This window comes from Rhinopithecus bieti, unplaced genomic scaffold, assembly GCF_001698545.2.
Source record: "Rhinopithecus bieti isolate Rb0 unplaced genomic scaffold, ASM169854v2 scaffold_11110, whole genome shotgun sequence".
In the NCBI taxonomy this organism is placed as follows: domain Eukaryota; kingdom Metazoa; phylum Chordata; class Mammalia; order Primates; family Cercopithecidae; genus Rhinopithecus; species Rhinopithecus bieti.
In genome coordinates, this window is record NW_016806890.1 from 2663187 (window position 1) to 2674992 (window position 11806).

An 11806-nucleotide genomic window follows, 5' to 3' on the forward strand; every position below is an offset into this window, starting at 1 on the left:
ATTATCCTTTTTAATTTAATATCATTTTTGCGATCATTTCATGGGTTGTTAAATATTTTTCCAAAACAGTATAATTTTGGACATTTATATTGTTTTCGTGTTTTACTTATAATGAACAACAACATACTGAATGTCTATGTATTTTAAATTATTACCTTAAGTAAGAAAATGCATATTACTAGAGGTATAATTACTATATCTAAAAAAATTTATAACTGTAATGATTTTAGCTTTATATTGTCTAATTTCCTGCCAGGTAAACTAACTTCTATTTCATTAATAGTAAATGAGAGATCAGCCACTTTCAGCTCTAACCAACATGGAAATTTTCATTTGTTTTGAAACCTCTCTCTGATTTAGATATTATAATAAAATAAAACCCAGATAATTAAGTTATTAGGTAGCTTGGTCATGAGTCTTTCTACTACAGCTTTCAGGAAAACCTCTTCAATTAACTAGCTTTTGAATATGAAGCTCAGTATTTAAACATCAAAAGCATAATAGAAAAATTTACCCAGAGTGTTCCAGCACTCATCACACATTCTTATTCTCTGGAGGATCGACAATTCAGCACCATTCTCTTTTCAACTTGGTTTCTCCTATTCTTTAACTTGATGACTTCTACTTTCCTTAAGAAATAACTTTCAGTATTGACCCAAACTGCATGAGTGAATATGCATTATTTATGGGAAGTCTGATAACTAACGTGCACTCCACCTACCAAACTGAGAGCAATATACAGTGCCCCACAGTGATGAAACTCATTAGAAAATGCAGAGAAACTGGTATTAAAATTGAGAAAGTCAGTCTAATAAAAATTTACATTGGATTAAATAATAAAAATGAAAATGATATTCAGTAAGAAACTAAACCTTAGTCTAAGCTTTTCAGTAGGATTGATAAATTAGAATGAAAATAGGAAAGAAGCTGTCAGGCCTCTGAGCTCAAGCCAAGCCATCCCATGCCGCGTCCCCTGTGACTTGCACTTATATGCCCAGATGGCCTGAAGTAACTGAAGAATCACAAAAGAAGTGCAAATGCCCTGTCCCACCTTAACTGATGACATTCCACCACAAAAGAAGTGAAAATGGCCGGTCCTTGCCTTAAGTGATGATATTACCTTGTGAAAGTCCTTTTCCCAGCTCATCCTGGCTCAAAAACTCTCGACTGAGCACCTTGTGACCCCCATTTCTGCCCACCAGAGAACAACCCACCTTTGACTGTAATTTTCCTTTACCTACCCAAATCCTATAAAACGACCTCACCCTTATCTCCCTTCCCTGACTTTCTTTTCGGACTCAGCCCACCTACATCCAGGTGATTAAAAAGCTTTATTGCTCACACAAAGCCTGTTTGGTGGTCTCTTCACACGGACATGCATGACAGAAGCGACAAGAAAAACATGTTAGTTACTCTTTGTAGTGGCACTTTCTTTTTTAATTTTTATTTCTTTTCTTTTCTTTTTTTTTTATTTGAGACGGAGTCTCCGCTCTGTTGCCAGGCTGGAGTGCAGTGGCACAATCTCCGCTCACTGCAGCCTCTGCCTCCCAGGTTCAAGCGATTATCCAGCCTCAGCCTCCCAAGCAGCAGGGACTACAGGCATGCACCACCACACCCAGCTAATTTTTGTATTTTTAGTAGAGACAGGGTTTCACCATGTTAGCCAGGATGGTCTCGATCTCTTGACCTCGTGATCCACCCGCCTCGGCCTCCTAAAGTGCTGGGATAACAGGCGTGAGCCACTGCGCCCAGCCCAGTTTCTTTCCTTAAACTTTTACTTTAAGTTCAGGGGTACATGTGTAGGTTTCCTTTGTAGGTACACTCACATCACGGTGGTTGTACAGATTATTTCTTCACCCAGGTATTAAGCCTAGTACCCTTTAGTAATTTTTCCTGCTCCTCTCCCTCTTCCCAGCCTCTATCTTCAGATCAGCCCCTGTGTCTGTTGTTGTCCTCTATGTGTCCATGTGTTCTCATCATTTGGCTCCCACTTAAAAGTGAGAGCAAGTTGTATTTGGCTATTTGGTTTTCTGTTACTGTGTTAGTTTGCTAAGGATAATGGTCTCCACCTCCATCCATCTTTCTGCAAAGGATACGATCTTGTTCTTTTTATGGCTGCATTCTACTGGAAGTCTTGCTATAAAAATACTCTATTCAATACATTTGCACATGCATACACACACACACACACACACACACACATATCCTCGAAATCCCAAATAACTGTCTCTATCAATTTTGGATCCATTGTTTAACAAAAACTATTTACATCTTTCCTTGATCAAGTTTTAAGTCTTAGATAACTACATGATAACAGTTTTAGATCAAGATGGCTTAAAGATTTACATAACTCCATAATCATGTATTCTCACATTATTTAATAAAATTTTATTTTTTGAATTAATTTCTTTTTCCTCAGTTACTCTTTTTTAGTGACTGTATGTTCAGTCTCTAGTTTTCAGAATGTATTCTATGAATTCTATTTTCAATGAAATCGCTAATATGCCATGGATGATTGACTCAGAGCATCACTGCCATCAGAAAACATGACTCTCATTACCTTCTTTATTGAGAGTTCATTCAAAAGACTGCACCATGTCTTTTATCATACAGAACCTTGCAATATTTACAGAACTATGTTGGTGGATGAAGGAGAGGAAATTTAATTCAGAAAGGCCCTTAAATAGATAAATACCCCCACTTCTTTGCTTGTGTTTCTAAGGTTTAATTATTGAAATTAAAACTAGAATGTGCATTGCAACTTCCATGGTTTCTTGGATATTTACATGTGGCTGCAGCATTCTTACCGCCCCAAAAGAACTTTCTTTCTCGGGCTCCATTTATTGATAGACATTTAGGAAAATGATAACTGGGCAACTCATAATCATTTATAGAACTAGGTAACCAGCACAATAAGCTTGAATAGTCTTACATGTTTGAAGCTTCTTGTGCTTCAAGAAAAAATGATCGAATGGAGGATCATCATGGCAGACGGGAGGCAGGGCTAGATTGCAGCTCCAGACAGAGCGGTGTGCAGAGGCTCGCATTGTGAACTTTAGCTCCAGATCGACTGCAAGAACAAACCAGCAATCCTGAGAGGACCCACAGACCCTCTGAGGGAAGCGGGCTGCTCCTGCAGGACCCAGGGGACACCCCAAATTCTGTGAGTGCCCCAACTGTGGAAGTGGGAAAGAGAGACCCTCCTCTCCTGAACACACACCCCCACTGGAGAAACTGAAGGGTGTTTGCGGGAGAAATGTCCAAGCTTACCTGGAGCTGAGTCAATTTAGAGAGCCAAGCAAAATATACGGGTAGAGGAAGCAGCAGAAAGGTCCTGGGAGCTCGCTGGGTCCCCAAGCAGGCCATTCCTGCCTGGCACCACAGGGATCCCTCAGGAGGGTGGCCAGAGGAGCAGAAGGTAAAACTCTACAGGGAGAAGGAACTCTCTAGCTGAACTTTGTAACAATTTGAATAGGGCGTGAAGCCTGCCGGCCAGAATTCAGAGGAAGAGGCAAATCCGGTGTGTACGCAGCTGGGAGGCGGGGGTAGCTTGGGGCAAATTTTCAAATCCCTCTGGCCTATCGCCTGGAAACAGACTCAGGGCTGTTGTAGGGGGTACGGTAGGAGTGAGACCGTCCCTTCAGTTTGTGTGAGAGCTGGGTGAGGCCTGTAACTGCTGGCTTTCTTCCACTTCCTTAACAACCAGCATGACTCAGCAGAAGCAGCCATAATCAGTAGGTATACAACTTTAGTGACCTGGGAGTCTCACCGCCATTCCCCACAGCAGCCACAGCAAGACCTGCCCAAGGAGAGCCTGAGCTCAGACATGCCTAACCCTACCCCAACCTGATGGTCCTTCTCTACTCACCCTGGTAGTGGAAGACAAATGGCATATACTCCTGGGAGTTCTAGGGCCCTGCCCATGGCTGGTCCCTCTGCATACTACTACAGCTGATGGTCTCTGGAAAGTACCACCTCCTGGCAAGAGGTCAATCAGCACTAAAACAGAGCACTAAACCACCAAATCTAAGAGCCCTCATGGAGTCCACTGCAACCACACTCCCCACCCCCATGCTGCCCCCACAACCATCTCCACCAGAACAAGTGGTGGTACCCACAGCTGAGAGACCCACAGATGGTTCACATCACAGAACTCTGTGCAGACAACTCCCAGTACCAGCCCAGAGCCGGGTAGACTTGCTGGGTGGCTAGACCCAAAAGAGAGACAACAGTCACTGCAGTTAAGTTCACAGGAAGCCATATCCCTAGGAAAAGGGGGAAATTACTACATCAAGGGAACACCTCGTAGGACAAAAGTATCTGAACAACAACCTTCAGCCCTAGACCTTCCCTCTGACAGAGCCTACCCAAATGAGAAGGAACCAGAAAACCAACCCTGGTAATATGACAAAACAAGGCTCTTTAACATTCCCCCAAAAATCACACTAGTTCACCAGCAATGGATCCAAACCGAGAAGAAATCCTTGATTTACCTGAGAAAGAATTCAGGAGGTTAGTTATTAAGCTAATCAGGGAGGCACCAGAGAAAGGCAAAGTCCAATGCAAGGAAATCCAAAAAACGATGCAAGAAATGAAGGTAGAAATATTCAAGTAAATAGATAGCTTAAAGAAAGAAAAAAAATTTCAGGAAACTTTTGGCACACTTTTAGAAATGCAAAATGCTCTGAAAAGTCTCAGTAATAGAATTGAACAAGTAGAAGAAAGAAAATTATACACCAACAGCAACCAAACAGAGAATCAAATCAAGAACTCAACCCCTTTTAAAATAGCTGCAAAAAAAGAAAAAAGAAAAAATACTTAGGAATATACCTAACCAAGGAGTTGAAAGATCTCTGCAAGGAAAACTACCAAACACTGCTGAAAGAAATCATAGACAACACAAACAAATGGAAACACATCCCATGCTCATGGATGGGTAGAATGAATATTGTGAAAATGACCATACTGCCAAAAGCAATCTACAAATTCAATGCAATCCCTATCAAAATACCACCATCATTCTTCACATTATTAGAAAAAGCAATTCTAAAATTCATGTGGAACCAAGAAAGAGCCCACATAGCCAAAGCAAGACTAAACAAAAAGAACAAATCTGGAGGCATCACACTACCTGATTTTAAACTATACTATAAGGCCGTAGTCACGAAAACAGGGTGATACTGGTATAAAAATAGGCACATAGACCAATGAAACAGAATAGAGAATGCAGAAATAAACCCAAGTACCTACAGCCAGTTGATCTTCAACAAAGCAAACAAAAACATAGTGTGGGGAAAGGATACCCTTTTCAACAAATGGTGATGGGATAATTGGCTAGCCACATGTAGGCGAATGAAACTGGATCCTCATCTCTCACCTTATACAAAATCAACTCAAGATGGATTAAGGACTTAAACCTAAGGCCTGAAACTATAAAAATTCTAGAAGATAACATTGGAGAAACCCTTCTAGATATTGGCTTAGTCAAAGCTTTCATGACCAAGAATCCAAAAGCAAATGCAATAAAAACAAAGATAAATAGCTGGGACCTAATTAAACTAAAGAGCTATTGCACAGCAAAAGGAACAGTCAGCAGAGTAAACAGACAACCCACAGAGTGGGAGAAAATCTTCACAATCTGTACATCTGACAACTGACTAATATCCAGAATCTACAACGAACTCAAACTAATCATAAGAAAAAAACAATCTTATCAAAAAGTGGGCTAAGGACATGAATAGACAATTCTCAAAAGAAGATCTACAAATGGCCAACAAACATATGGAAAAATGCTAAACGTCACTAATGATCAAGGAAATGCAAAGCAAAACCACAATGACATACCACCTTACTCCTGCAGGAATGGCCGTAATCAAAAAATAAAAAAAAAACAGTAGATGTTGGCATGGATGGGTTGATCAGGAAACACTTCTACACTGCTGGTGGGAATGTAAACTACTACAACCACTATAGAAAACAGTGGGGGGATTCCTTAAAGAACTAGAAGTAGGACTACCATTTGATCCAGCAATCCCACTATTGGGTATCTACCCAGAGGAAAAGAACTCGTTATTTGAAAAAGATACTTGCACATGCATGTTTATAGCAGCACAATTTACAATTGCAAAATTATAGAACCAACCCAAATGCCCATCAATCAATGAGTGAATACAAAAACTGTGGTATGGCTGGGTGTGGTGACTCATGCCTATAATCCCAGCACTTTGGGAGGCCAAGACAGGCAGATCACCTGAGGTGAGGAGTTCAAAACCAGCCTGGTCAACATGGTGAAACCCTGTTTCTACTAAAAATACAAAAATTAGCCTGGTGTAGTGGTGGACGCCTGTAATTCCAGCTACTTGGGAGGCTGAGGCAGGAGAATCACTTGAACTTGGGGGTCAGAGGTTGCAGTGAGCTGAGATCATGCCACTTCACTCCAGCCTGGGCAAAAGAGTGAGACTTTGCCTCAAAAAAAAAAAAAAAAAAAAAAAGAAAAAAAAAGAAACACCTGTGATATATATACATGATGGAATAGTACTCAACCATAAAAAGGAATTAATTAACACTATGTGCATTAGCAGGATGAGATTGGAGACTATTATTATAAGTGAAGTAACTCAAGAATGGAAAACCAAACATGGTATGTTCTCACTGATATGTGGGAGCTATAAGGTGTAAGAATGATACGATGAACATTGGGGACTCGGCGGGAAGAGTGTGTGGGGGTAAAGGATAACAAATATAGTGCAGTGTATACTGTTTGGATGATGGGTGCACCAAAATCTCACAAATCACCACTAAAGAACTTACTCATGTAACCAAATACCACCTGTACCCCAATAACTTAAGAAAAAAAAAGATGGGTGTCCTACTCCTAGTATAGCAAAGTAATTTCATACAGGACCCAATCCTTATGCATATGAGAACCACGAACAGGTCAATTTCAAACAAACCAGTCAGCAACAGCAGACGGGTTTTGGGAGGGGTAAAAACTTGGAAGAAAGGATAGCTTGTATGATTTTCTATTTGTTAAGGTTTTAGTCAAAGTGAGCTGCACACAAAGCAGCTAAAACTTTGAAAACATGATTGTGGATCCTAATAAGCAAGAGAACTGAATTTGAGACAATTAACAGATGCATAAAGTAGAGGGGATCAAGTAAATGTGAGGCTAGAAAAAAACTAAAGACCAAATTTTTTTGGATAAACTCTGCCCAAATCTGTTTCACTCCTCTTTGTTACACTTTCACACCTGCTAATGACAGATTCCAGCAAAGGATAAACAGACTAGACTAAACTGAGATTTGAGATAAAGAATTTTCAGTTGAATTTCTACAAGTTAAATGCCTGTTAAAACAATAAAAGAATAACAACAAAATTAAAAGTTTACAAATGAAAAAAGCAAAGTACTAAGACTCCGTGACTTAACAATACTCAAAATACAATCTGAAATCATTCTACACATGAAAATCCAAAAATATTTGACCCATTTGGAATAGAAAAGACAATCCTGAGATAATCGATATTACAATGAGCAGACAAATATTTTTAACAGCAATTATAAAATATTCAAGAATGTAAGAGAAGTTATGCTTACAATGAATAAAACAAAAGTAAATATCAGCAAGGAAGTAGCAACTATTAAAAAAGAAACCAAATGGGTATTATATAAGCACAACATACAATATCTGAAAGTTTGTAAAAAAGTGAACTCTTTCCTGGCTAACACGGTGAAACCCCATCTCTACTAAAAAATACAAAAACCTAGCTGGGAGAGGTGGCGGGCGCCTGTAATTCCAGCTACTTGGGAGGCTGAGGCAGGAGAATGGCGTAAGCCCGGGAGGTGGAGCTTGCAGTGAGCTGAGATCTGGCCACTTCACTCCAGCCTGGGCGACAGAGTGAGACTCTATCTCAAAAAAAAAAAAAAAAAAAAAAAGTGAACTCTTAACCAATTATACAGATGACAGAAAGTAAACCAAATCAATCAATCAAGTGATAAAAATTAAATAAAAAAGAATAGCTCTTCAAGAACATATAGAACTATAGGAAAAATCTAACATTGATAAAATTAGAGTCCCAGAAGAAGACAAGAGTAAGAATGGGGTGGGACATGTTTTTAAGAAAACAATGTTCAACATTTTTCCAATTTGGTGAAACATGTAAAGATTCATAATATTTTGCAAATATCAAGCAGGATAAATGCACAGAAAACCATGCCTAAGGCCCGTTAAGTGAAACTGCAAATTCCAAAGATAGAAAAAATCTTGAAAGCAGACAAAAAACACCCCAGCATATTATCTACAGAGGAACAGTCATTTGAATTAACACTGATTTCTTATGAGAAAATCTGCAGTGAAGAAAGCAGTGAACCAATATCTTGAAAGCAATAATAAAAAACAAACTCAACTCTGAATCCTATAACCAGCAAAATTACCTTTTAAGAATTAAGATGAAATAATGCCACTTTCTAAAAAAAGAAGAAAAACGAAGATAATTTATTACCAACAGACTACTACTGTAAGAAATATTAAAGGAAATTTTTTAGGTTAAACAAAACGATACATAATAAAACTCAGGACTTGAGGAAGGTATGAAGAGCATTGGATATAGTAAATATCTAGGTAAATATAAACTATTTTTCTTCCCTTTAATTAAAAAAAGTACAATGATTTAAGACAAACATTATTACATTGTCCTTCACGGAGGGTTACAATTTTAAGTGTTTGTGATATATATAACAGCTATAATAAGAAAGATGGTTAGAAGTTTTCTACACATAATGTGAAATGGTACAGTCTTAACACTAAATACACAGAAAAATTAAGAACGTATATTATAATCCCTAGAGCCACCACTAAAAATGAATGTAAATGGTGAAGTCGAAAAAGCCTATTGTAACATTAAAACAGAATACTAATAGTACCGAGCTAATCAAGTAGAATGTAGGAAAGAAAGATCTAAAAAATGGAAACAAGTAACAGAAAACAAAAAGCAAAGGGGTAGAACTATATCACAACTACATCAATAATCATATTAAATATTAATGGACTAAGCACTCCAGTTAAAAGTCAGTGATTATCAGAAAGGATTAAAAAACGGAGAGACTTGAATATCTGTTATCTCTAATTGATTCCCTTTAAATACAAAGACAGAGATAAGTTGAAAACAAGTCAATGTAAGAAGGTTTGACATGCTTACAGCAAGCCTAAGAAGGCTGAGATGGCTATGTTAATATCAGGCAACCTATTCTTTGAGAGAAAAATATTTCCAGAGGTAATGAGTGATATTTCATAATGATAAAATGTCAATTTATCAGGAATAAATACAATTATATAGGTTTATGTGCCTAATACCAGAACTTTACAACATATGAAACAGAAACTGACAGTATTTCACAATCACAGTTGGAAATTTTAACATCACTCTTGTCAATTGATAGAATGCCTAGACCAAGAAACAAACAAACAAAAAAATCAATCGACAGATTGCTTCAATAACAGTGTCAATTGCCATGACCTCATTGATATTATAGAATACTGCATTCACCAAATAGAAAAAATATATGATTTTCATGAGCATATGGCATGTTCACCAAGACAGACACTATGTAGAAATATAAAGGAAGTCCTAATAAATTGAAAATAAATAATATAGAGTACATTCTCTGGTGAGAAGGGATTAAAACCATACAAATCTTTGGATAACTAAAAATATTTTCTAATCAAACACTACACTTCTATATGACCCATGGGTCAAAGAAAAAAAATCACAAATTGAAAATTATTTCAAACTGAATTGTAATAGTGGTGCAGCATATCACAATTTGTGGGATACAGCTTTAAATGCTTATGTTTGAGATGAAATAATGATCACTCTGTATCAGAGATAAAGGAGAACTCTTAAGAGAATGAAGTGAATTTTAAGTTCCCTAATGCCATAACAGATAATCTGATGTTTTGGGGAAAATGGTAACTACTTAAACTTAGACTTTTTATTTTTTAAGTATTTTCTCTTGGCCTAAAAAAGTCCCAATAGTTAGTTAACTAGACAAATTTGGATTGAGTGTACCTGTTTTTTCATTTCTTTCTTTCTTCTCTATCCCTCATCACTTGATTGCAGGTCCTTGATTGGTGGTACCTGAATATAGGAGGCTAAATTAATCTTTAGTCACTTTCAGTGTTCTTCTTGTTCTAGTATCTATACCAGTACTGATATAAATACATCACTTTCATAGAATTTTCTGAAGATTAAATTGTAACAGCTCTGAAGGATTGAAGTGGGCTATTCCTACGGGCATTTCTCACCAAAGTCAAATTTCATCTGAAGGAGTAACTGTGAAAATGTGTATCTGGTTCACAGATACCCTTCAAGTGAAGCTAAAAGTCATGTTCAAGGCTTTTATATTTTAAGGTGGTTTTCCAGCCTTAATCTTTTAAACTACTCATTTGAATGCCTGGGTTTAGTTAATTCAGAATGAGAAAGAGATTATCTATGATCCTCATATCAATGTTGATGTCTGAGAGTAGGGACCCACCCTGGACCTGACCAAAGAAGTATCATTTTAGCATTACAGCCACCAGACAAACTCCTAGAGGTGAAAAAAATTAGGTTGGCATTTTTTACAAGCAAGGCATTGCAAGGCATTATGTTAGTGGTCAATAAGTTGTACTTCTTTCCATTACCTTATTTGGTAAAGAAATACAGTGTATGACATACATGTAATTTAAATTTTAGTGGCCGTTATACAATAGATACATTTAATTTTTAAAATATCACTGGTGTTTTGTAGTTTGTGGGAAAACATGCCCCATCTTACGTGTGTGCTAAATTTTATCGCATGTAAATTCCGATGTTGAGGTATTAAGATATTATTATTCTGTCATCTATTATGGGAAGTCTTTTAAGAGATCATTGTCCTATCTGTTGGAGAGAAAGAGACAAAACTATAGGATTTTTAGGGCTATGTATTAATTGCCATCATTTTATAAAGTAATGCTAATACCATGTCTCTCTCATGATGGCAAGTTGTGTTGGGGATGTCAGCAAAACAATTGTTGTTTAAAAATAATATTTGATTGAGGTAAAAATAAAATCTAGGAAGACAATATTCTAGACAGCAGAAAACCAGATGAGGTCTGGACCCCATAACCAACATTTAAATAAGGGTATAAAATAAATCTACACCTCCTTTTCTGGCAATAGATTTGCCATGGTCATATCAGAACTTGACTAATTTTAGTATCCTTTCTCTCTTTTCCTTTTTCCATTTTTTCCCCTGGATGTGAAGGGATTAGTAACTGTGGAAATCATTATAAGAAGAGGGGGCAACCAGTGAAGCAAAATCCCAAGGGGAGTAAATCAGAAACTGTCTTTAGAATTGATCCTTCTGAGTTGGATATTTTATTTCTTGAATGTTTATTTTCTCAAATAATATAGGTAGATAATTTTGGAAAATCTATTACTGGATACTATTTTCATAAGAGAACACTTATTTTTATATTGTATATTTATTGTATTATTATTTTACTTATTTTAATAAATTAACATAAAATGCGAATTTTAATGTACTTATTTTTATTAATTAGTTTATTTATTCTAAAAATCGGATAACTGGGGTGAAGAGAGTGGAACATAGTTAACACTTCCTTTATCTTTTATTTCTTTATTTTTTATTTTCATTTTCCAAAAATAATTTTTATTTCTGGAATTCCAAAACTATTAATACACAAATTTTTCTGCAACTGTACATTTTAAAGCCATATTTTTTCTTCAATTTTTTTTATTTTTTATTTTTTATTATACTTTAAGT